Here is a 26,569-nt window from a genome sequence, read left to right on the forward strand (position 1 = left end):
GTTTCTCCAAGAACAACAGCAATGCATATAAGTTACTTGTTTTAATGCTGAAAGGAATTTTTTTGGATCCAGAGATCCATTTTGGGAGAGCTTGCATCTTTCCACTGTTGAATCTCCAATTCTTATACTTCTTCTTCTGCTTAGAAATCCATGAAGATATTGCATATCTTTGCCACAGGGTTTTCAAGGTAAATTATAGTCTTGTTTGTTATTGTAAAGTTGGATTTTTAAAGATTTATTGTTGTTATTGTTGCTATTTTACAGGAAAACAATATATTTTTATGATGTTCTTGTCATCAAACTTGCTGAATTAGCTTTTCTGTTGTAAGTTTGTAGATGTTTAGGTTTCCCATATATATAATTATAACACCTGCAAAGAATGAGTTTTCTTTTTTATTTCTGGTATTTATGCTTTTATTTATTTTCTATTCTTTATTTTTCTGTTTAGAAACTACAGTAGCATACTGAATAAGAGTAGTCATGAGTTTCTCTCTCCTTATCCCCACAACTCCACATGAGTTAAGATGATATGAGCATTTGTAGGTGAGTCTTTTTCTGTGCATATACAGATACCCAGAAGTGGGATGGTTGGGTCATATCAGTGTCTATGTGTCTATTTACAAGAGACCGCTGGTGTGTTTCTACAATGTTCATGGCATTTTACCTACCCTACAGCGATGTGCGGGGTCTCCAGGTTCCCCTCCTCTGTCCTAACACTTGGCATTATCTCCTCTTTAATTTCATCCAATCTGAGGGTGTGTGGTGGTACCCAAATGTGGGTTTAGTTTAGATTACTCGAATGAGTAAAGATGGTGAGCATCTTTTCACGTGCTGATTTGTTCTTTGGTAAAGTTTGTTTAAATCTGTTTTCCGTTTTTAATCAGGTTTGATTGTCTTCCAATTATTGAGGTGTAAGAATACTTTTTATAGTTTTGATTGAAGATTTTGCTTAAGTGTATGAATATCCTCCCCAGTATATGGCTTTTCACTTTATTTATTTATTTTTTTTCTTTAAAGAGGGAGAGAGAAGCATTGATGTAAGAGAGAAACATTGATTGGCTGCCTCCTACATGCACCTCCCCCCACAACCTACATATGTGCCCTCACCAGGAACCGAACCTGCCACCTTCTAACATTAACCTGCATGTCTATATATCTCCAGCTCCAAAGAGGAATTTACTTGCATCAACTCATACAATTTCTCTCCTGTCTTACAATTGTTATATTTGGATTCCCAATTTTCTATGGTTACAAAATTTCTCACTATTATTAATTTTTGTTTATACTGCTGCTGCTGCTGCTGCTGTATGGTTAATTATTTTTATTTTTTTATTTTTAAAAAATATATTTTATTGATTTTTACAGAGAGGAAGAGAGAGGGATAGAGAGTTAGAAACATCAATGAGAGAGAGACATTGATCAGTTGCCTCCTGCACACCCCCTATCGGGTATGTGCCCGCAACCAAGGTACATGTCCTTGACCGGAATCGAACCCGGGACCTTTCAGTCCACAGGCCGATGCTCTATCCACTGAGCCAAAGCGGTTTTGGCTAGTTAATTATTTTTAAAGTTTATCAATAACTTTACTAATTTCTTTGCTCATGATTTCTTGTGTTTTAAGCATGTTTTTTAAGACCAAAATTATTCATACTTGAAGTCCTATTTAGTAGTATCTTTAGCAATTAATTTTTTGGGGGTGTAAACTCTCTCTGTTTTGTTTAAAAATACAGCCCTTTGGTTAACTGGGTATAGAGGCTTACCTGATCTTTTCTTTATAAATACCTTGCTGATATTTTCACATTTTGTCTTTGTTTTTATTTTATCTATTTAGTTGCCTTCTATTAGTCTAAATATCATTCCTTTGAAAGTATTCTGCCTTATTATTATTATTACATTTAAGTCCCTCTCTTTACTTCTGTTTTCTGTTTACTATTTATCTATCTAAATATTATTTGTTGTTATCTTTTTATAGGATATTTTGTAGTACTGAATGTGAGGAAACACATTTTTATTTAAGAAAAATATATTTGGTATTCATAGCATCTTTGCACTAAATCAAAATGTACATATGTGCATTATTAGTTGCTGAGTTCAGAAGCTATTAGACACCTTCCTCCATTCCTATGGCCTTTTTTTCTTCTTTTTTTTCTTTTAAATATATTTTATTGATTTTTAACAGAGAGAAAGGGAGAGAGATAGAGAGCTAGAAACGACGATGAGAGAGAAACATCGACCAGCTGCCTCTTGAAAACCCCCACTGGGGATGTGCCCGCAACCAAGGTACATGCCTTTGACCAGAATCGAACCTGGGACCTTTCAGTCTGCAGACCGATGCTCTATCACTGAGCCAAACCAGCTTCGGCCCTATGGCCTTTCTTATTAACTTTTACAATATTCAGTTAACAATACGATTTTTCTATTTAAAATATATAAAATAATAAAAAATAAAATATATAATAACATTATTCAATAAGACCCTTCCTAATAACAAAATCAAATACCTCATCTATAGACTTTTGTAAAACAGGGTTTTCCAAATATATTGTCAGGATGATTCGTAGCTTGTAGAAGAGGGAGCTCTGGGAGTGTTTGACCTTCTGGGTTATAACAATCTGAAGATGTTTGGGTCATGGAGGAACAGGAAGAAGAGAACCTCAAATTATTTTTCCACTCTCTATTAATAGTGTCAGGTGCTTTTCAATCAACTTGGTAGCCTTTGATTTCATAAAGAACTACCCATAAATGAGGATGTCAAATGAGTGAGGAAGTGGAGTATGAACCTTTGATCAAGAGAGTGGTGGGAGTTCTGGTTAGAATAAGACAGAGTTAAACCATGTAAGGACTTGCCTCACATACTATAGACCGAGACTTTAACTTCCCAATAACATAAATCTCTACTCAACAATTTCAAGGAGAAATCCTTACAACATTGTTGGAATTGACAGTACTTGCTTTTCATTCTATCTCAGGTGTCTATTTCCACGGATGGTATTAGACCTTGTCAATAATTATAACCCTTCTAAAAATTTAAATTTCATGCAACCAACCTATTCTTAGCACACTTCCTATAATGACAGCTCACTCTTGGTCCCCGGCATTTTTCAACACCCCTTAATCCCTGGTGTTACTGTTATTTAACCATCTCTCACCTGTTTAATGTCCTTGCTCCTGACCCAGAAATAATTTCATGGGGAGCTACTATTATGAGTCTTTTGAATATAATTTTAACCTTGCCCCCCTCACTTTTCTTGCTGGTACTTGCATGGCAAACCTACAACCCTGATTGAATTAAACTCACCGCTTAATCCCAAAGCGATATTGCAATGAGGCTGAAGAACACACATACTCATGCTGATGGTTCTCACATTGAATTCATGACCATAAACCTCAAATGGGCTGGCTGGCTCAGACTGTGTGTCCAGAATCTGTTCTTCTGAGGCCTTTTCATACCTTTTAAAAAAATACCCTCTGTCTCCTCCCCATCCTCAGCTGGCATTCCATCACCCTGTACAAACCCTCACTGTCTCTGGAGCTTGCCCCTAGCAGATGCTGCTTTTCTGACTGTTACCACAGATGGAAATTCTGGGACTCTATGCATAATGGGTGTCTCCACTTTCTTTGTTAGCAACACACTACTTCCTTGTTCCTGGAAATAGCTAATATCTATTCCTCTTCTCCCAGCCTTTCTGAAACATGCTCCAATCAAATGTTGACCCTCACCCCTCAATCAGAATGGCTCTTAGGACTCGCCAGTGAATTCTGGGTTGGAACCATCCATCCTTGTTGGTCCAAGGTGTCATCATCTTGTCTGTCTTAGCAGCACTGGCAGGACGGTTCCTCCTTTTTCTTCAATTCACCATTTCTTCACATGGGTTACAACAACACATGTCCTCCGTTCCCCTCCTACCTCACTGGACTCTCCTTCTCAGGTGCCTCTGCAGGTGCAGTGGAAAATGAGAACCCCTTTCTAGCTGACAGAAGTAACTGGGGGTGTATGTCATCGGAATGAGCCCTTCAGGATTTAAACACAAACAAGCAGGAAAGCAAAGAAAGACTTTGTCCAGCAATGTCCTTGAGCACCTAAGAGGACCTGGGACCCTGGGCAAAGTGGAGGAATCGGTTTTGGATAGGGTCACAGAAAGTTCGCCTATGTTAACAGATGGGAGAATAGATTACATAGCAGCAGATGGTGGTTGGTAATAGATGTGGTATTGAGAGTCTTAAATGCTACCTTGTGATTGCTCCATTTTTCTTCGTGAAGTATAAATAAATTCATCAAGTGGAGGTATAGACGGAGGGGTGGAGGAGGGGGTTTGGGGATATGAGCAGGTAAGTGAAGTAATAAATCTGCGTTTCAGTCAACCTTAGAAGGACCTGTCCAAACTTCCTCACTCCCAAAGTCACCAGGTGCCTGAGCTAATGCATAACCAGCACTGAGCAGAGATGTAAGGATTATTATTAACAACACAGCACTGAGCTCTCCCAGGGACAATGCGAGTGGCCAGCTGGAGGGTGGCGGGATGGGGTCACTGTAGAAGAAGGAGTCACAGAAGGGGATGACTTTCTGTGTTGGTTGGTGAGGCCCTGCATTCCCACCAGTCATCACCTGCTTGGAGTTGAGCCTTAATCAGCCCGTGCAGATGTCACCATCAGGGAGGTTATTTTTCTAAGCACATCGCTGCTTGCAGTGAGGGCCCTTTGTCCCCTGCCCCCACCTGAGGTGTGAGGTGGCGGGACCTGGGCAAGGTGAGAGGGAGGACCTGGGGCATCCTGAGCCAGAGGAGACCATGCCAAAGACTCCTCACGCTGACATCACAGACAGGGAGCCCTCTGGTTCCTGGCAGCTGGGCTGGAAGAGGACAGACCCGCCCACCTGTGTGGCCTGCTGCACGCTCCACGGGCTTGCTAGTGTGTCCACTCGTTTTCTGTCTGCACCGCAGGGCTTACCTCCTCGGGGGCAAGCACCTTTGCTCATCCTTTGGAACAACTAGTCCCTGTTATAGTGCCTGGCACTACTTGACACAATAAACATTATTTTGAAACAAGAATTAGATTTATAAAACTTCATTTGATTACAGGCTGTAGAAAAGGCAGAATCAGTGCTGAAACCAAAGGGTGATTTCCAAGGCACGCAAATGCTCCCTTTCTGAAGCATGTGTAACTAATGAGAATGCTTGATTTTGAGTGAATATCAATGTAAGTCAGTGTTTGATAGGAAAAGGCTTTCTTTTCCTTTTTCATCTTCCTCACAAAAGCGAAAACTCCAAGAGCTGAACCAGTTTCGGTTGTGGATCTAAGGCTTCCGTTTATTCCGGAGTCGGGCCTCTTTCCCCATGTGGCTCTGCTCGGTGCTCAGTGATTCTCCCATGAGCCTCCGTGAGTGCTGGCTGGAGGGAGGGCTGCCTGAGCCCCAAGCTCACATCTGCCGTTCAACCCTAGATCCAAGGTTGGGACCACTCCTTGGAATTTGAGAAAAGAAGGAAACTAAGCAGGAAAGTGCACAGTCTGCCTTAGTGGTTAGAGAAGTTCTCTGGGAGCAGGCAGATGGAACCATTTTTTGTCCTCATGGGTTTAGAACAATTAATTTGCATTCTGCAGCTTGTTTTCCTGATGAACACTGCTCTAGCTTTCAAAATCCTGCTCAGGCCCCATCTTCTCTGAGAAATCCTCTGCGTCTATCTGCGTTCCGTTAGGACAGTGGTTACTCCAAGTGGCAGGGAAAGAAACTGTGCAATGTTGGAATCTGTATGTGGGGTCTAACATAGGAATTAGAGTTCATGGGAATAGGATAGGATCGGGGAGACCAAAGGCTCGGGAGGCTGTGGCTGGGAGACTGAACAGTAGCCAGAATGTTGGCCGGAGGGAAGCTGATTCTGGGGAGCAGAGAGCGGAGCCTGTGCAGGGGTCTGCACACCGGTGGCATCGGTTATAAGTGCCAGGCTCCATGGGCCTGCTCTCCTTCCTCCACCCAGGCCTTCCCAAAGTTCCTCTCAGCAGATTCTGACCTGGTACAGTTCAGACCACATGGTTTCTGGGAAAGGTAGTTCCCAGGCTTAGAAAGGGCTGGTTGTGATGGGACCAACCTGACAAGCACTGTCCCTGGTGAGCTGTTCCCCACCCCCAACCCCTGCCCACCCACACCACTAGGAGACAGGAAGGCTCCCCCTGGGCACCCGGTCACCCTGTGCCTGCTTCTGTGACGCGGTCAGTGTGTCTGAGATTGGGTCTGTTCCGTGCTATTCCACTTAGGTGTTCATGTAAATGTCCTCTTCTCTGGGTGTGACTGTAGGAGCTGCTTTCACTTCCATCTCTTCAGAACCTGGTACACAGTGGGCCCCTAACAAATATGTGATGAGCTAACCTGTTTGGATAATTCAAAAATTGTAACGAAAGGACTAGGATGGGGATAGATAACAGGAAAATAAAGGCAGAAACTGCCATTGCTGAAGGCAAAAAGTTGTGTTTGTGGTATTATGAGAACCCTAGCGAAGGCCAGGAGAACAATGGCTTGGCCTGGCCTCACGTGGAGGACTAGTTGTGTGTGTGTGTGTGTGTGTGTGTGTGTGTGTGTGTGTGTTTAATATATTTTATTAATTTTTTACAGAGAGGAAGGGAGAGGGATAGAGAGCTAGAGACATTGATGAGAGAGAAACATTGACCAGCTGCCTTCTGCACACCCCCTACCAGGGATGTGCCCACAACCAACGTATTATACATGCCCTTGACCAGAATCAAACCAGGGACCCTTCAGTCCACAGGCTGACACTGAGCCAAACTGGTTAGGACTGTTGTTTGTTTTTATGTGTTTATTCTGAAGAAAAATATCAAACACACAAAACTTTTGTGTGTTCTTAAAGTTACTATTATCCAATTATCAAATAATCTCAGCCTCAAAATAATGACAAGCTAGAGATAAGCAAACACTGTATTCTTATCTAAGAAAATAGTGCCATCATAATTTCTAAATCATTAAACTTAATTCCCTCCCAAAATTAAAAATAGCTAATTTGTATATGTTCCACATTCCATATTTTATTAGAACTGGTTGAGTCATTATTTGGGCTTCCTGACTTTAAGAATTTCATTTTAAGTCCCCTCGGGCAGGTGGCTCAGTTAAGGGGAGCACCACCCACACAGCAAAAGGTTGTGGGCTTGGTTCCTGGTCAGGCCACATGCCTAGGTTGTGGGTTCAGTTCCCAGTTGGGATGCACAAGGGAGGTGACCAATCAGGAGGCAACTGATCAATGTTTTTTTTTCTTTCTTTCTTTTTTTTCTCCTCTCTCTCTCTCAAAATCGATAAAAAGATATGCTCCAGTGAGGATTAAAAAAAGAATTTCATTATAAGCCTGTCTTATCTTTAATTCTGATTTGCAAAAGCTGCTTAAGATTTATCTGATTGTGGTCGGCAAACTCATTAGTCAACAGAGCCAAATATCAGCAGTACAATGATTGAAATTTCTCTTGAGAGCCAAATTTTTTAAACTTAAATGTCTTCTAACGCTACATCTTCAAAATAAACTCACCCAGGCTGTGGTATTTCCTGGAAGAGCCACACTCCAGGGGCCAAAGAGCTGCATGTGGCTCGCGAGCCGCAGTTTGCCAACCATGGTGCTGACACATGTATTGTAATGCCCCAAATACCATGCTACTTTCCTTTGAATGAATCTTTTTGCCTTGGAATATTTTGTATTTGTTTTAGAATTTATTTGTTTAAATATTTTCCTTGTTTTAGAATTCAGAGTCCTGAGTTTAGTTCTGAATTCTGTCACTTACTTGGCTAACTTTCCCCAAGTCCTCTTTCTACCCAGTGTATGAGAATAAAAACCGGCATCTAATCCCACTCTATTGGTAAAACTACAATAATGTTTTTAAAGCACTTTATTTTCCTGAGGCAAATGCTCTATTTAAATCCAAAGTTTCCTTCTTCCTATAACTGAATTAAAACTGAAAAGGCAGTCCAAGTGCAGGATGGAATCCCTTCTTCCAGCATAAATAATTAAAATGACATTTTGCATGAGGCAGTCCGGGTCCCACTGAATAAGCCACTAACTCATTTAAAGTTTGTTCCCTCAGGTGCCTGAGAGCCGTACCTGCAGCTCCCAGAATCACAGCCTCATTGAGTTTTAGGTCTCCCTTTGCGTCGGGTCTTTCATATATCATGTACAAAACACCAAGTCATTCATAAAAGGGAAGATGCCCTGGAGAGACGCCGTCCCCTTTCTTTTGAGAAATTCAGAGTTAATTGCCCATATTTTTATCCTTCACTATAAACAGAAGCCCTTGACACCAGTACAGAATATACTACAGGGTCTAAATTATATTGTCTGACAAGACTCTCGCTTTAAAACCGGTTTACAAGCAAACACATTTGCAGGAATCTTGACACTAAGAAAAAGAGACAAAATTTCAGGTCTCTGAGCATGACTGGAAAAGGAAAAAAAATTCTTTAATGCACAATGTCATTTGCACACATTAGGTGCCCACTGTGTGCCTAGTAAGATGTACAATATGGGTTGAGTCAAGGGAGGTTGGAGAAGGGAAATACTCATAATTTAAAAGCTAAAAATGAAAAAGAAAAAAAAAAGACTGAAAACGTCCTTGCAGTTCATTTACTCTATTCTGAGTCACTCCCTTTTTTGATCTTATTTGAAAAGTCAATCTGTTATTTCCCCTTATTTATACAATTCAATGTCTTTTCTATTTTTTACTTTATTTCATATGTACCTAAGATTCTAAAGCTCATCGCCCAGACTCTTCCCTGTACACTAAACTTGACTCCCCATTTCAGCTACCTGGCAATGCCCCAAACTTTGCAGAGATCCAAATACAACCCAACTTAGGCTGCTATAGAGGGAAACCAGCACTTGAGAGACCCCCACTAACCTCTTCATGTCCTCCTGATGGCATTGTATGTGTGGTCAGCGGGCTGCACTTGTTGACAGGGTTTACAAGACTAGGGGCATCTGTGTCTATAGCTTCTTTCTTCCCCCATATGCTGTAGAGACAAGGTAAAGTCTTCAGAATTCCTCATGGTACCCAGACCTTTCCCTCCTGGATATTTAGCCATTGTCCACCCAGCAAATTTCTTCTGACTTATGAAAAGGCATTCTGCTCTGACCGTTTTCTGTCTTCAGACTTGCTGACCAGAACTTCTGTAGGTGCTCAGCAGCCAAAGGGCCATTCAGCTTTGAAATCATCTTTTGTTATAAATAATGTCCCTAGTTGGTGAATGGGGTAGATTTGGTTAACCTTGAATGGAAGTAGTTTATCAACATATTTCTTTCAATTACTTTCATATGTGTATATGTGTATATTTATATATATTTATATATGTTCTGCACTTTGATTCCACTGTTCTCTCTTCTGTTCTGATAACTGTTACTGTGGCCAGTTATGTGATTTAACTGATTGAGTTCAGTTCAAATTCGTATTCAAGATTAATGGGGTCCTTAATGGCTACTGCACAGATATCTCCACTTCTTTTTAGCTTTTGAATTCTCAACATTAGCTGTTCTAAATTATTTTATTCTCCTCAAGGACTGCCTTAAGATGTTCTCATTTTTCTGCCTTTCCTATACTTTTCTATCTCAGAGGAAGAACCATTGATTCTTACTTCCAAGATTATTGTTGGTTTAATAACGGTGTAGCAAGCCATCTGTTAGATGACTTTCTCCAATTTTACCCTGAGTCATAATGAGTGAATTCTCAGGGTGATTTGAGTTGCCTGTTTTCTTTGCTGTGTTCTCACCTTTCCATCCTATCTTCCTAATGACTTCAAATGCTTCCTGGGTCTAATATCTTCCATATTTCTCTCTTTCTTTTGTGACCCCTTCTCTACTTAAGGGCTCATGACCCCGAAGTCTAGAAATCCTGCTTGCTCTAGAATTTCATCTCAGAATTTGCTTCCCTTTAAGCTGGCTCTCTACTCCACCATCTCAGTGCTTTATGGTATAATTATTTATTTGCATATCAACTTATCTCTTAATATTTTTACTTCTTAATTTGGAAGGAGTTGGCCCTGCATCTGTCACCTGCCACCTTGTATTAATGTGAGAATTAGGGATAAACATACATATCCTTCTTACAAGGAGTACTATTTGGGGTGAATCAATTCTTTCAGTAGGACATGAAAATGAGGAAAGGAAAGCTTAACGAGGCATGCTTGATCAGTAGGCCACATTCTGATTACCTGAAATGACATTTTCTTAACAGGAAGAACAAAACTACTTCTGGGTGAATTTGCCACGCCCCTACTATTTAGTCAGGATATAATGAAAGGTGTTTATTTTTCATAAATTAAACCAGCATATTTTAAAGATTTTGGTTTTGTACAATTTTGTATGGTCATTATTCTTACCCATAATAAGTGATATGCTAGCTCTGTTGAAAACTAGTAACTTTCTTTACAAAACTTTCTGAAAAAGGAAAAGTTGGTCTTCAGTTCTCTTCAGTTCTCTCAGGAGCCTTCTGTATCCCAGCCAGTCACCAGGACCAGTCTCACGGCCTCTGCTTCCTGGCGCACTTCCCCGGGGTCTGAATGGACGGGGCTTTTGTTCGTTTGTCTCCTTTGCTTTAAACCTCAATGTAGAGCATTTTCTGAACATCTACTTGACTTATCTTGACAAGGTTATATGCCAGTTTTGATATAATGTTAGATAAGTTTTCACAGTTATCATAACATGCTTAGCAGGTAATTTCCAAGATGTAACATTTTAATATTAATAGTAGATCATTTCAAAGATGAAGGCAGACAAGTAAGAGTAATGATTTTAGACCTGTTATTTTCCCCCCAGCAAATTTATAAGCTTTCCACTGGCTAAATCATATATATATATATATATATATATATATATATATATATATATATATATACTTAGCCTAGACCTTCATCTTGCTAAAGGATTTAAAGATTGCCTTTAGAGCACCAGATGTTTGTGTAGAGTTTGCAATAATTTTTATGTGCATGTTTGCATATTTTTCTTTTTCTCAAAAGAGAATCTGAAACATTATTTATACTCTGAGTGATCTGAGACCTCTCAACTTGTTAAACACCTTTGATCTATTTTTAATAACTTCAAAACATTTTTGAATGGAATGAACATGAAATAAAAACTAGTATAAAGTTTGGCTGCTGTTATTTCTTATCTTAGGTACAATTACCCTATGTACTGGAAGTATAGTGTGTAATGGTAAGTGCCGCATATGAAGAGTTTGCCACACCTTGCAGCATCTCTTTGCTACTCATAAATAGAGCTTGTCTTTCACAAATCTGAGAATCTCAAAATCCTCAGGGGTTATATTCTTTCTAAACTGAAATATTCTCTAGTCAGTTTCTTTTCTTAATATTGTTCCCAGACACTAATATTTTAAACATATTTAATGCAAAAAAGAACCCCACACAAAATGTGGTTCACAACATTTTTTAATTTTAAATACGTTTTTATGTGTTTTCAGTCTGCCAAGAACATATTTAAAATACATATGTGAGCTCTGAAATTATGTTCACTTGCTACAAAGGCAAAAAACAAAATGGAACTAAGCTACTGACCACCTGACCCACAAATGTGAACACAGGTTTCTTCACGATGTTGCCTGAGGTAATGCATGTAATGGTAAATTGGTAGACTGGAAAATATGCTAATTTTAGCAAAGGTAATTTTGTGCTTTGTCAGTGTTTTATAGTTCTTTCCATATTTGCCCCAGGGTATTTCTAGTTAAACTCGGTGCCCCTTGTGCTGTCAAGAAGGTTGGACCTCTTGGCCTGGCCAGCAGTCCTGTTGGCTGAGCTTAAAGACTCACTAATGTGCCTGCAAAATGGGCAAGTTTTGGATTTCTGTTGTTTTTAAAATACACTTAGATACAGGTATTCTTAAAAACACCTCTGAATTCAACTTAATGTTACTACCAAGAGACTGTTTGCAAATCAGGGTATCTAAAACATTTCTGTGACCAGAGATATCACTTACTGTGCTGAAAATCATGTTTGTACACACAAATTAGAAGTATCCATAAGAAGCAATCGTAAGAGTACACTTCTCACTTATTGCCAAGTTCTCCTTTGCCTTGCTCAGTTAATGTCACTGCATGCAATTTTATCATCGCTAAAATGAACTCGGCCGATTTCCCAGTAGTGATAATTTTGGAGGATTAGAAAAAATAAAATATTCCTCAAATACTAATTAATAATCTCTGAAGAGTCATTTGGATAAAGGATGTTAGAGTCTTGCAGCCATTATATGTTGTGTAACTAATAAAAAGGTCCATTTTCATTATCATATGTAGCCATGCGGTGACAGGTGTGACCATTCCAAATGGCCAAGCCAAAGGCTAAGGCATTACAGAATCATTGGCATTATTTCATTCTAGAGATCACATTGTTTTTTCAGTACAGCTGTCAAAGGAATGAAGGGAGGGAAGGAAGGGAGGGAGGTAAGTGAGGGAGGGAGGAAAAAAGGAAGGAAAGAAGGAAGGAAGGAAGGAAGGAAGGAAGGAAGGAAGGAAGGAAGGAAGGAAGGAAGGAAGGAAGGAAGGAAGGGAGGGAAGGAGGGAGGAAGGGGGGGAGGAAGGAAGGGAGGAAGGGAATGGCCCATCAAAATAGTGGTGATGGTTTTCAAACCTATGCATTTTTCTGCCATCAAGGTCAGAACTACCCATGTTTATTCCTCTTGAGGTTCATTTCTGCATTTCACCAGGGCTGTGCATCTAGATGAAGTGCTGATTTCACCATAAAATGCCATGGAAACAGGCTCATTATATAACACATTTTTATATTAGCAGAAATAACTTTCCAACTTTTCATTTGTTTGGATGTCAATTTAATACAAGAAACTATTGCCTAGAAACAGAGCCATTGTGTTTCTCTGCTGAAAATTACTGCATATAACAGCCTTAATATGTTAAATTAGTTTGACTTATTGGTAGCACCCACCGAGCAAGCTCCATACAAGAGAGCATAATTCTTAGCAGACAGAAGATCCATTAATTATTTCTATTATAATTACAGTGAACACATTATTGATAAATCAAACTGAAATAATTACTCTTTGAGGAGGAAAGGATATTTAGTTTTCCACTGTCCCGGAAGAAGCTGTGAGTAAAATGTCGCCCACCCCCAGACCCGCCAGGACAGCCCAGAAACATCAAGTGCAACTTTCCACTCCATTAAATCCACTCAAGTTCATTCCCACCATCCATAGCAGTGAGGTTTCAAGCCTCCCACAGAACATAGGAAATGAAAATCATTTTATCCGAAAGAGGCTGTAACATCAACCCCCCACCCCAAGCTCAAGCAAGAGAAAACAAAAGAAGATGTTTTCATAGCTTTGGAGACAATCCACAGGAGGTCAAATTTCCCTCTTAGCGAGGCCCTCCTGAAAAGAGTGCTCAGAAAACATTTCAATTACTAGGTAGGTGAACACGATTCTCAAGTAAACTTTTCCCCCCAGTTCTCTGAATATGCACAAAATTTCCTGAAGCAATAGCAATAGAAAGGCTGGAGCCATCAGTTGTAAATGGAGAGAGTCATATTGACTAGACTGGTCATATCGTTAACTTGATTGGAATTGTGCTAATACACTCATGGTGCTGGGCTCCACGTAAGAAGAGGATGTGCTGAACACTGTGGGTGGGAAGGTATCTGTGAGGCTCGCTTGGAGTCAGGAGCCTCTTTTCCTGTTCATCTGAAGAATCTTTTGGCTCAGGGAAATGGTTGTTTTTGACTTATTCTCTTCCCTTAAAACGCCCATGGCTTTTACTGCATGTGAATAACCTCGTTTCTGCTGGGTGCCGGCTCCGTCCGTCTGCTGCTGTTATTTCCCCAAAGTCGGCACTTACTCCACGTCGTTCCAAATAGCATTTGTGTCTTCTTAAAGCCTGCCTCGGCCTGCTGTGCCTGGAGCCATGGAAGGGCATTCTAGAAGCAAGCGCGTCCACAGCCTTGTCGAATGGAACAGGGAAAACACAGATAGAGCTCCATTTGCTATACCAAAGTGGGAGCAGCCCCTTAACAACGTCCCTGAAGAATGTTGCTGAATATTTGCATCAAGAAAAATCTCTTTAATTACAAAATAGCAAGACAGTAGTTTCAACATTAAAGACAAAACAAAACACCCTGGGTTAGCTGTGGTTAGAATAATCCCCCAGAGAGACCTAACGCGCTTACTAAAATAGACAAAATGCGGCTAAGTCTACACTGCAAAGGAGAAAAGAGATCATGCCAGTTTGCTGCTGGATTCTGGGGATTATCTATAAACCAATTTAGAAGAAGCCACCACATATGGATTATTTAGCTTTAAAGGTAGAGAGGGCTGAGTGGTAATTAAGTGGGTTAGCATAGTTCTTCATAAAAATAACCTGCATTTCATACATGTATGGGTCCTTTTGAAGCAATTAGAAGGCATTTGAATTCTCATATTTGATATAACTTTAGATATTTTATCAGATTTCATTGCTATAACTTCAAATTCACTCAAGGATAAGAAAAACATTAATTCATATGAGCAAAAAAATATAGTATTTTGAGAACATTAAATATATCCATCAGTCAATCTTTTTCTTTAATAACTGTTTTACAATCATTATTATGCAGCATCATTAAATGAACTCATAGGTAGTAATGAAATCTACATATTATGTCTTAACATAGTCACAATATAAAATTCAAATTTTGAGGCTTCTTACCCTCCCACACTCAGTTACTAGAAGCACCTCAAGATACATATCTGTTTAATTAAAAATTGTCCGTGCCTTGGATGCAGAGGGAATATTAGACTGACTGTGATCTCCTGTGGAATGCCAGAGAAGCATGTGAATTTGGAGGGTTTACAGAACAACACGGGGCTGAAGCAGCATTGGGAAATTCCGACTTTTCATTTTGGGAGCAAGTACATTTCACTATAGGGCCTGTATTATATAATGGGCACATTGTGGGCCGCAGAGAAATTACTTTTGTAATACAAAAATTACCTATAATAATAAAAACATAATATGCTAATTAGACTAGACAGCTGATTGACCTTCTGGACGTTCTTCTGTACCTCCTGAGGGCTGAGGCAAGCCACCATGGCTGCAAAGGCCGAGCCCCTTGCACGAATTTCATGCATCGGACTCTAGTGATATACATGTACTTCATAACACATTATGTTATATACTAGAGTCCCGATGCACAAAGATTCATACAAGAATGGGCCTTCCTTCTACTGGCTGCCAGCACCACCTTCGCTCTGGCTCAGAGCCACCTTTCTGCCTTCCACACTGCCCAGAGGCCTGGAGCAGCTGGGGCAGTGCAGAACGCCCCATCTTCTTGGTGCCTGTGTACGCAAATTAACCCACCAGCTTTGTTGGGTTAATTTGCATACTCACTCCTGATTGGCTGGTGGGCATCACAGAGGTACAGTCAATTTGCATCTTACTATTTTATTAATGTAGATGGTAACTTCAGAAGTTCCATAGTCCCTCTCTGCACAATAGATGGGACTTTGACATGAGCAAAGTACTTGGAGGACTCCATGATACTTATTTATATTTTTCAGTGTCCTTCCAGTTTCCCCAATGTGATGTAATTTTAGAGGGCTTAGAGATAAATGGTTCTAAAGTATAAAAATGAATTTCATTGAGAGTTACTTAAAATAGTTGGAATATTTACTTAAAATCTTGTGTGTGCATGTAAACAATGAGGAATTATATATAATAATAGCATTGCTGATGGTTGGCCTCTTCTTATCTATTAGGTTAATGTGCTCGTCAGTTATTTTAAAAACTTCCTCAATAAAAATTCTCTGGAGAAGTTTTCTCTAATATGAGTCAGACTCCATTTGGCATAATATTGCATTTGATCTTTGACTTTTCTACCCTGACCTGCTATGAGAACTAGAGGAAGAAGCAGTGGGTGAGAAATCAGATTTGCCTTCCCGGATACAGATTTTGTGTCTGTGACAGATAGACCCGGGAGGGCCATGCCGGGCACCAGTATGTGGATGTGGAGCAGGGAGGCCAAGTTCAGGAAGAGGACCGGGCCCCCACCCACTGCTGGGGAATCTTCAGACCGATGCCCAGTTGTACTTCCACTTCCCAGTCTGTGGGCACAGGAAGACACTGCTTTGTTAGATGCAGGCCATCCCCCAGACTCGAGAAGACTTAATCATTACAAAATTGGTCCAGTGTAGTCTCTTCACAGGTGCTCTTCTCTAACCATGATCTTCACCAAACCACCGAGTCATTCCAAATTCACGCATTGTTAAAGCCGTGTGTACAGACCTTTGAAATTTACTGAAGACATGCACATTGTCAATCTTTCCTCGCAGAAATAATATAACTAACATTTGACAATTCCCTGTGACTCAGAAATGCAATTTGACTTTGTAATGTAAAATATTCATAAATACCACGGGTGGTTTTATGTTAAACATTAATCATACACTAGCTCACGAGGACTCCTCTAAACTTGGATGTGCTTGTCCGTGTGCCCCAGCAGTGTGGGCTCCTGGGTTATTTAGCTTCTTTGGGCCCTGGTTATACACTGTGTGAGGATGATAACGGTGTCAGGTGTTTAGGGCTGTTGTGAAGATTAAATGTAAATCTCTAAAACGGTACCTAACATTTTGTAAGCAGCCTATAATTGCAGGCTAGTGTCTATCTGAGAGAAGTTCCATATTTAATTAAACATGTAACATTATGCCCAGAGATGAGTAAGATAGTGGTTTTCAGTAGCTGTTATTTCATATCTTCACCATCAAGTTACTGAATTAGTACAACAGAAGCCTGGCTCTTCCTTTAGGAAATGGTTCTTCCTCCTCTGCCTTTGGCTTACCTCACTTAAATTACTAGAACTTAAATCTCCAAGCCGGCTACTAACACTGATAAAGGTGTTATCCAGAAAATGTCCAAATTAGATACTTGTTTTGAGTTGAACTTGTGCATATGCATATGTGTATATGATTGCTGTCAATTAGTATATGAATATTGTTTATGTGATGCATGAATATTGTTTATGTGATGCATGATTATTGTTTATGCGATTCATTATGATGAAATATTACATTGTAATATTTTTTAATACCTCAGGGCTTGTGATGGAGGAAGTAAAACAGTATCTTAAACTATAAGAAATCTCTGCTATTCTTTCAATAACATTATAATTGCTATTATCAACTAATCATTAGAAAACATTTCGTTGAGGGATGATATATGAAATCATAGGTGAGGGCAGCAAATCAATAAAATGGGTAGAAGTTTTCTCTTTGTGTTGGGATATAAAATTGGCGATAAACCTCTAATCTGTACTTGAGGGCTTGCCATCTTCCAGCTTTCATGGCCTGTTCTACCCATTACACACTTTGTTTATAGCTTGTGTCTTCTCTCTACACACTTCTTAGCCTACAACTATATTTGACTCCCCCATATTAAAAATATTTTCTCTTGACAGTTACCCCCCTTTAGTTTAGCACCCTATCTTTTGTCCCTTCACTAAATGATCAAATAATGAACCATGTTTCAGATACAAGCTGGACTCTGAGGATTTGAAGATGAAGAAGACAGAACACTTGTCTGAAGAAATTCACAGTCTAGTGGGAAACACAGCCAGGCAATACAGGGGTGAGACCTCCTTCCTGCAGAAACCTCCATTCTCCCCTCTCTTCCCTGAGACCCCTCATACACCCCCTTAGGGAAGGTAAGTGGACCAAGGCCTGACAGGTGCCTTTTGCTCCAGTTCTCATTCTCTGCTTTAGCATCACCTTACTGCATCACTCACTTTGTCCATGGGTGAACACACATCTTCTAGGTTTATGAATGCATATTTGGAATATAGAGACCATGGGATGCAAATTGAGGTAATACATGATGTAGATAGTAAGTAAAGAATCCAGTTTACAAAATAGAGGAAGAAAGCAGATGGATGGAAAATAAATATATAACCTCCTGTCATATTCTGAGACGGAGAGAGAGAGAACTGCTTGAAGATGACTTCATTTATTTGAAGCTCTGTTATACTTTATACTAGAGGCCCCGTGCATGAATTTGTGCATGGATGGGGTCCGGCCAGCCTGCCCTGATCAGGGCCAATTGGGCATGCCGGCTAGGGAGAGGGGCCGCAGGCGGTTGGCTAGATGGTCCCACCCACTGGTGGAACTCCTTTAGAATGTAAGGTTAGGGGACAATTTGTATATTAGCCTTTTATTATATAGCATAATATAATCATAATCATATACATGTGTATGTATGTATATACATCACCATTTCCCATTTATTTATAAAAAAATGTTCTGTCATTTTGACATATGTACATATGTGCTTCATGTTTTCTATTATTTATTTGACACAAGTAAAAGTTAGGAGTTGTTGCCTTTCTTTTCAATTGTTTTTACTGTTGCACATCATTACTGCTGTGTATGTGCTTATGTAGGTGGGTTCTGACTTATGGTGAAAATTGTGTTACATCGCAACCTAACAATGGATATTCCATATACCCTGTATACATATCTGTGTATACATGCTATCATCCATATATAATCATATATAGTGGTATTGGTGCCCATTTCTTATAGCGATTTATATATTAGCTTTCTGGAAAAATAATAGTCAAACTACCCCAAAATTCATGGAAACACTGATGGGCTGGAATGATAGTCCTACTCTTTACCTGGCATCCTTGCCTTGCTTGGAGAGAAACAAGAAGATTGGCAACTGAAAACTTCTGTCTGTCTTTTAGCTGGCCTAAAAGGGAATGGAAAACTCCATCACTGAGTTGAAGTGGGAGGTGAGTTCATTAATATATCACCTCCCACACAGATCGTGGGTGCTGTTTTCTGATGGGGAATTGTGTGCAAAACAGTTTGAAGACCAATTCTATTATTCTGCATTTTTCTCTTTCAGATGCTTTGAATTGGACAGAATCATGGCAACTCAAGAACAATATTGAGCTGGTGATGGGAAATAAGGCTTATGGGAGTAGTACCGCAATGCACTTAGGGCTTTACATTTGAGAGAATAATGTCCCCAGGTGTGACATAAATGGTGTTAGAGTTGGAAATGAAGTAACAGGTAATGAAGAACATTTTAACATTTCTTATTAACAAAGACATACCTGAAAAGAAATAGTCTATTCCAAAATGAGTTAAAGCATGATGAATGAATGAGTCTATTAAAATCTGCCACCTGTAGGGAAGGGGACAGAAAAATGGAGAATTTTTGAGAGTCTGGCACCATCAGTATGCCTCTGGAAGCTCCATGGCTAATTGTGTATGTAGTTGGTTTCCAGCCCTGGTCCTTAAATTAAGTCCTTCAGAAATCCCCTTTTCTTTCTCCATATGTCAACTGTGGTTGCAGAGTAATTTTGTGAGTAGTTATTTACATTGTGATAATTTTAAAATAGTTCTTAAACTTATGCTAATGATTTCTCTGAAAAGAAACATTTGCATATCAGCTTATGGTCTGATGTTGGAACACCCAAACCTGTTTAGAGTGCAACATACATTTCTAAGGGCTCCCTTTTATAGAGTTAACTTGTGAATTTATTAAAACGTCTTAAACCGGCTCTCCCCTTAGGGTATGCGGGGATGAGCGGCTGCACTCCTTGGGAGCACGCTGCAGATCAGCATTTTAAATGCTGCCTAAGACCCTTTCTGTGTGTGTTTTTGAAAATTACCAACATAGATCAAGTTTATGTTAATTGTATGAAAAAGCAACAGAAATAATCAGTAACATTTACACAACTTTAAGTAGTTAACCTAGTTCTGAGGCAGCAGAATTATCCAGGCGTCAGCACCTTAAAGTAGGTAAAACACGTAATGAAGCATTTCCTCTGACTACGCTTTGCAAACATGGCTGGGCCCAGGTGTGTGGATGCTGTGGCTGTGGCGATGTGGTTTAATCAAATTTGTCTCAAACTAAACGAAGGAGGATTCTTTACATGCGTACAGCAGCTACTCCCAATGCCTCCTCTTTCCTTCAGAGGCTCCACGCGACTCCTGGCAAGAGTGAAAAGGACACTAAGTGACACTGTCCAACAGGCACGTGGGTCCCTAGTGCAAAACCACACATTGAGAACCAGAAAGAACACCCGGACTTTAAAAATCTTCTTAAGAAAACATTTATTGAGTGTACAATTCAATGCTTCACTGACTGAACAATAAGCCCACCTTTATTTTTTCCCCTGGAGCAGAAGGCTCCAGTCAGAGTGATGAGGAAGAGGAAACATGACTTGGCCAGCAGTTGCTGTAACTTCCTCAGGGGCTGGGCAGCATTTTCTGTCTAAATCACACACTGATTCTCTGCGTTGCCACTGGGCCCTTCTGAATGAGCATTTAGTTTAATCAATGAAAGGTGAGATAATCTAATCTCTGAGATTGAGATTATGTTTTTCTCTATTGAGTCTATGATTTCAGATGGAACACGGGTTTAGTGGAATGTAGGACAATACTACAGCAGCATCAACAAAGATCTGTGATTCATTAAAAGCCCAGGAAGTCTTAAAATTGTACTGACCTTCCTGGGGTTAGAGTGGTACCCCCACACTCAGACTCTCTACTTCCTCCCGTGTTTACTTCCTGATTACCTGTCATCTGGCTGGACCTTTCATATGCCCACCATCGACAGATCCTTAGCAGCGTGTTTTGTTTTATTTTATTTTACTTTACACAATGTATTTTTATTGATTTCAGAGAAGAAGGGAGAGGGAGAGAGAGGTAGAAATATCAATTATGAGAGAGAATTATTGGCCAACTGCCTCCTACATGCCCCCTGTTAGTAACTGAGCCTGCAGCCTGGGCATGTGCCCTGACTGGGAATCAAACCATGATCTCCTGGTTCCTAGATCAATGCTCAATCACTGAGCCACACCAGCCAGGCTGTTTTATTTATTTTTATCCAATACCTGTCCCACAGAATTCTCTCTTAAATACACACATGTCTTCTAGGACATTGTAGACCACAGAAAGACATTTTTTTAATGTTACTATGGAATGATAATTGTATATGCCATCTTGACCGGACTAAGGGATACCTAAAAACTGGCAATTACGGTATCTGTGTGTGTCTGCGAGGGTGGTTCTGGAAGAGACAGACTTTGAATCTGTGGGCTGATGAAAGAAGATTATTCTTTTAGTCCAGCCCACCAAGCAGCTGAATCAGATAAAATGCAGAGGGGCGAAGTTGTACTTGCTGGAGTTGGGCCGGCCATTTTCTCCTGCCCTTGATTCAGTGCTCTGGAGCTTGTGCCTTTGGACTTGAACTGAAATACACCCCTGGCTTTCTGTGGTCTGCCTTGCTGATGGTCCGGCTTGCTGATGCGAGGTGATAGGGTTCCCCACCTCCCTGATCATATAAGCCATTCCCATAGTCAATCTCTCTCTCTCTCTCTCTCTCTCTCTCTCTCTCTCTCTCTCTCTCTCTCTCTCTCTCTCTCTCTCTTTCTCTCTCTCTCTCCCTTCCTCTCTCCTTCCTTTCTTTTTCTTTCTCTCCATACAGATACACACACATACACACAGAATTTATATTAAAAATTTATACTTTTCCAACAATAGTTGAATAAAATGTTTGAAACCATAACCAATTTTTGTCTTTCAGAAGAACCTAAGATCCAGGAAAAATCCCACACCTGGTCCCTCAGGGCTCCTGAAGCTGGCTAGTGACAGGGGCGTGGTTAGGGGTCACAGCTTTCAGGTCGACGCAGTGCATGGCCCACTCCTCCCGGCTCCTGTCCTCACTCAGCTGCACTGTCTCCAATGTCCTCACTGCGGCGGGCTGGTAGATGCCAAAGAGTGGGTCCTTTTCCAGAGGAATCAACATGGCTTGACTTTGGAGGTTATTGCCACGTCCTAGGGCCGTGGTCGGCAAACTGCAGCTTTTGAGCCACATGTGGCTCTTTGGCCCCTTGAGTGTGGCTCTTCCACAAAATACCACGGCCTGGGCAAGTCTATTTTGAAGAAGTGGCTTTAGAAGAAGTTTAAGTTAAAAAAAATGTGGCTCTCCAAAGAAATTTTAGTCGTGTACTGTTGATAGTTGGCTCTGTTGACTAAGGCGTTTGCTGACCACTGTAGGGGATAGCTGCTCATGGTGGTGTGGGAAGACTTATTGAGCAGGTTGAATGAATGTCTGGTCATTTCCACACTCAGAGACGAAGATGCTGAGACAGTAGGAGAAAGAGAGAATAACAGAAAGGAGGAGGAAAGGAAGCCCTGCACACACATGTAGATTAGTAAGGATGCCGTGTAAGCTCTTCCAACAGCCTATGACAGGGAACATTTTTATAAGATCACAGCTTACAGGTGTATTCATTTTAATGAGAAATGCAAAGAAGGGATACATAGCTATGAGGCTGAGAAGTCATAAAAATAGATAGTAATGAATGTTATACTACAGTAGTTATGACTTCTCAGGGGAAATAGATTTGGAATAAAAGTGAGGTGGGCAAAACAATCTAACTTGTGCCAGTACGCTCTCACAAAGTAATTTCTGAAAGAGCTTAGATGAGAATAAAAGAAAGGAAGGGCTGCTGAAGCAGTCTGTCACAGACTGCAGTGTGTCAATGTTTTCTTGAAAATTGTGCTTGTGCACTTACTTGCATGACAACAAATTCTAACAAAACACCCAAGAAAGGCTTCTAACCAGCAATTATTGGCATTAAACTTAGATTAGATTAGGTTGTTCATACTCTTTCAATCCTTTTTGCTATTATACTAAGTTTTAAAAAGAGTTAAGACCGAAGTTGAATGAGGGGTTTTGAATTTAATATCTTTTTAGCGGGTGAACTTGCTTGAAGATGAAAATATTTGGATTTGGGAGGTAGGGGTGAAGAGGACATAGGAACAGGAGAGATAATACGCTCATTTAAATGATTCGACCAAAAAGCAATGTCTACGATGCACTCCTGCCATATTTGTTTTTCAAAAGTAATATCACATATCTGAACAATGATGCCTATTTGATAGTGTGATTATTATTAGTTCAAATGTAACAATGATCTGAAGAAATTCTTTACTCTTAATTTGCATTTGAATTTAGGCAAATCAAATAAATTAGTATTATGTTCCACCTCATTGCTACTTAACAGTGGTTTTGCCCTGTAATGAGTAGTATACTTTAAACTCATGAGTTTTACCTATAATTCACTTTCCTTTATAAACTTACTGAGTATATTTACACAAATTGGTAACATATAGAAGTGTAAAGTATAAAGTACAAATAATATTTTGTTTACACTTGTTTCTTTGGATATTTATTACTTGACAGAGCTGGAAGAAAATATGAACTATGAACATATTTAAAATATGTAAAGGTACTAAAGGATTCATTATAAATCATAAAACTCATCCATGTTAATTATAGTATAACATAAAATATCTTTTTTTTTTTTTTTGTAAATTTGATAGTGGCAAATACTTTATCATTTCAAAGAAATTCAAAGTAATTCTGCATCTCAGAGTCACATTTTAATAATTGGAAACTACCAGAAAGTGAGAAAGTGTGACTGGCGGAAGAGCACAAGACACATTCTGAGGAAGCACTTTCTACTGCAGGAACAGGTGCTGGCTTTAGAAACTAGAGAAAACATTAACAAAAAGTCAAAATTACTTCATAGTCATCAATCAAAGACAGCCATCATTAGCATATTTGCATTTTGTATATTTCTGTTTACTATTTTTTATATGGCCAAATTGTAATAAAAGTCTAAATACAATTTACACATTGCTCCTCTCACTAAATATTGTGAGCATTTTCTTACGCCATCATTTTTAGGTAGATTTGCCCTAGTAAAATGGGCTATTTTCTAATTGTTGAACATTTGGCTGATTTCCATATTATTATAGATCGTTATTATTCTATGTAACAAGATTTCAATGGAAATGTTTATACATATTTTTATCACTAAATATGTGATGATATTCTTGGATATCAGAATTAGAATAATTAAGTGATATATATGTTTTTGTCTCTCCATTCAAACCCTTAAATACTTTCCAGATTTATATTCCTTCTACCCACTTATGAGCACAGGATAATATTTTAATAATATTTTCCAAATGTTAGATCATGTTTTATTTTAATTGCTGTAGTAACTATATAAATTTAATTTTGTATATATTTATTAAACAATTATATTTTATTTTCTCTTCAATCTAATTGGCTTTTTTCAGTATTATATTTTCCTATTACTCCCACTTATTTTAAGAGTATATATGTGTGTATGTACACATAACATTAACCTTGGGCCAAAACCGGTTTGGCTCAGTGGTAGAGCATTGGTCTGCAGACTCAAGGGTCCCGGGTTTGATTCCGGTCAAGGGCATGTATTGTACATTGGTTGCGGGCACATTCCCGGTAGGGGGTGTACAGGAGGCAGCTGGTCGATGTTTCTCTCTCATCGACGTTTCTAGCTCTCTATCCTTCTCCCTTCATCTCTGTGAAATATCAATAAAATATATTTTAAAAAACACACACACAAAAAAACAAACAAAAAAACATTAACCTTGGCATATTTTCCCATTAATTTTTTAAAATTTTATTTATGTTCTTTTTTTTGTGGCATTGAGAAACTTCAGTTACTATGCATTTGCTTCAACACTTTCTTTTATAATTGCTTCTGTTGTTTGAGTAATTAATACATTACTTCCAATTTAGCGATAATTTAAATATGCCATTTTATTTTTATTATTTAAATATTCCTTTTTTGACTATTTGAAACTAATTTTGGTTTAAGATATGAACACTGCTTATTGAAGAATACATTCCTTCTCCATTTGTTTGTGATAGTACCTTCAGCATGAAATCAATGTTTATAAATAGTAGGATCTATTTTCTGGAAGATTCCTTTAATTATCCTGTTCAATATGGTATTGCATCAGATTAATTTTTAGTGAATTATTATAGTGGGTTGTTTGCACAGCCCTCTATAATTATTTTATATCTTACAATTCATTACCCAGAGAGGCAGGACCCTCTTCAGCGCTCTTCTATTTACAAATTTTCTTAGCTATGATTGAGTCTTTATTTTCCCATGCAGTTTATAGCTAAAAAAATAACCATCCCAGGAAATAATGAATATGGCGGTTGAAGGGATAGCCACAGGGAAAGGTGTTCTTACCTTGGGCCAACCAGGCATTTGGCTCACGCAGTGCTAACCTCATATCTGTACTGAGAGACAGGCCAACAGAAGAGCAGGTGGTTTTCATTGTGTTTTGCTACCCACGATAATCCTGAGTAGACAGAACAAAGTTATTATCTGTATCCCTAACAGATGACTGCCATTAACTTGTGTGCACATAATTGGGAAAATGAAAGTAGTGTGACATACCTATCAGATCCGGCTGGCTCCGGGGAAACTGGTATGTGCTCCGTTGGTATGCATGTGAAGGACCGTTATAACCCTTCCTCGTCCTTATGAGGAGATTGGATTCTGTTCTGGTTTTAGAAGAAAAACAATATGGATCTTCCATGCAAAGCATTCTGAAGATTAGCTGTTTAACAATTTAGGCCAGTTTTTGAATAATAAATTAAGAACAATATTATGCTAACAAGTAACTATATTATTGGCTTAACAGAATAAATTTACCTGCGTTGGAAGCAGAGCAAGTGGCTTAAAATTTCAGTGAAAGAATATTCTGGGGGGGGGAAATCAAAGTTCTATTCATCTATTTTTTAAAAATATATTTTATTGATTTTTTACAGAGAGGAAGGGAGAGAGATAGAGAGCTAGAAATGACAATGAGAGAGAAACATCGACCAGCTGCCTCTTGCACACCCCTCACCGGGGATGTGCCCGCAACCAAGGTACATGCCCTTGACCGGAATCGAACCCAGGACCTTTCAGTCCACAGACCTTTCTACCACTCAGCCAAACTGGTTTCAGCATCTAATTTTTTTTTTTTTTTTTTAAGACAGGTAATGTTTATTTGACCAACTATACATTACAAATTCCCTGTCTTAGATGTTTTCTTGTAAATAAGATGGTAATCATATAGCCTAATGTTTATTACTTTACATTTTGCAAATAATCATCATTACATTTATTTCATTTAATGGTCACTGGAGACATTTCTGCCAGAATTAAAAGGATTTATTTTTCAGTTTTTTTCTAGACTAATGATAAGAAGATGAGTAAAAGTAAATCTTCCTCTAGTAGAGAATTGTCCAGATGCGAATTCAAAGCAAGCTTTATACAGGTCTAATACAACGTTTTCCAATGTTAGAAAGATTTCTTAGTTGACAAAAAGTGAGTGTCTTAAAGACACACTCTTTCTTGGTTGACAGAGGGCAAGAGCTGAACTGAAGCTGGAGACGAATCTGCAAGAGAAGCCGAATTGCCTGAGGCAGAAGGATGCCCACTTTGTTTTGTTGGATTTTACGGTAACCAATCTTTTTATTTAAATCATTGTTTTTATTTTTCAATCAGTTGATAATACAATATTAAATTATCTTCAGGTGTACTAGTGATTAGACATACTAAGTAATTATCCAGGTAAATTTCATTTATTACAGTTATTGATAGGTTTTGCTAGCGATTTATATGATCAATTTATCCTATGGCCTGAACCAATTTCCCCAGTATATTTTATCAGAATATATGACTTTTTTC

General features: G+C 39.2%; 1 long non-coding RNA gene across 2 annotated transcripts; it reads left to right on the forward strand.

The window, feature by feature from the left end:
* The first annotated feature begins 446 nt into the window (after positions 1 to 446).
* On the forward strand, positions 447 to 26,514 carry LOC311619813. 2 transcript variants are annotated; one of them, XR_014794583.1, is made up of 5 exons: positions 447 to 543; positions 17,495 to 17,668; positions 18,707 to 18,754; positions 18,871 to 19,038; positions 26,245 to 26,514. It is a non-coding gene; the product is annotated as an uncharacterized lncRNA (long non-coding RNA). The 2 variants fall into 2 exon arrangements; XR_014794584.1 differs by lacking the exon at positions 26,245 to 26,514 and having other exon boundaries at positions 18,871 to 20,910.
* Positions 26,515 to 26,569: the final 55 nt, after the last annotated feature.

This window comes from Pipistrellus hanaki (assembly GCF_964339955.1).
Source record: "Pipistrellus hanaki genome assembly, chromosome: 3".
Lineage (NCBI taxonomy): Eukaryota > Metazoa > Chordata > Mammalia > Chiroptera > Vespertilionidae > Pipistrellus > Pipistrellus hanaki.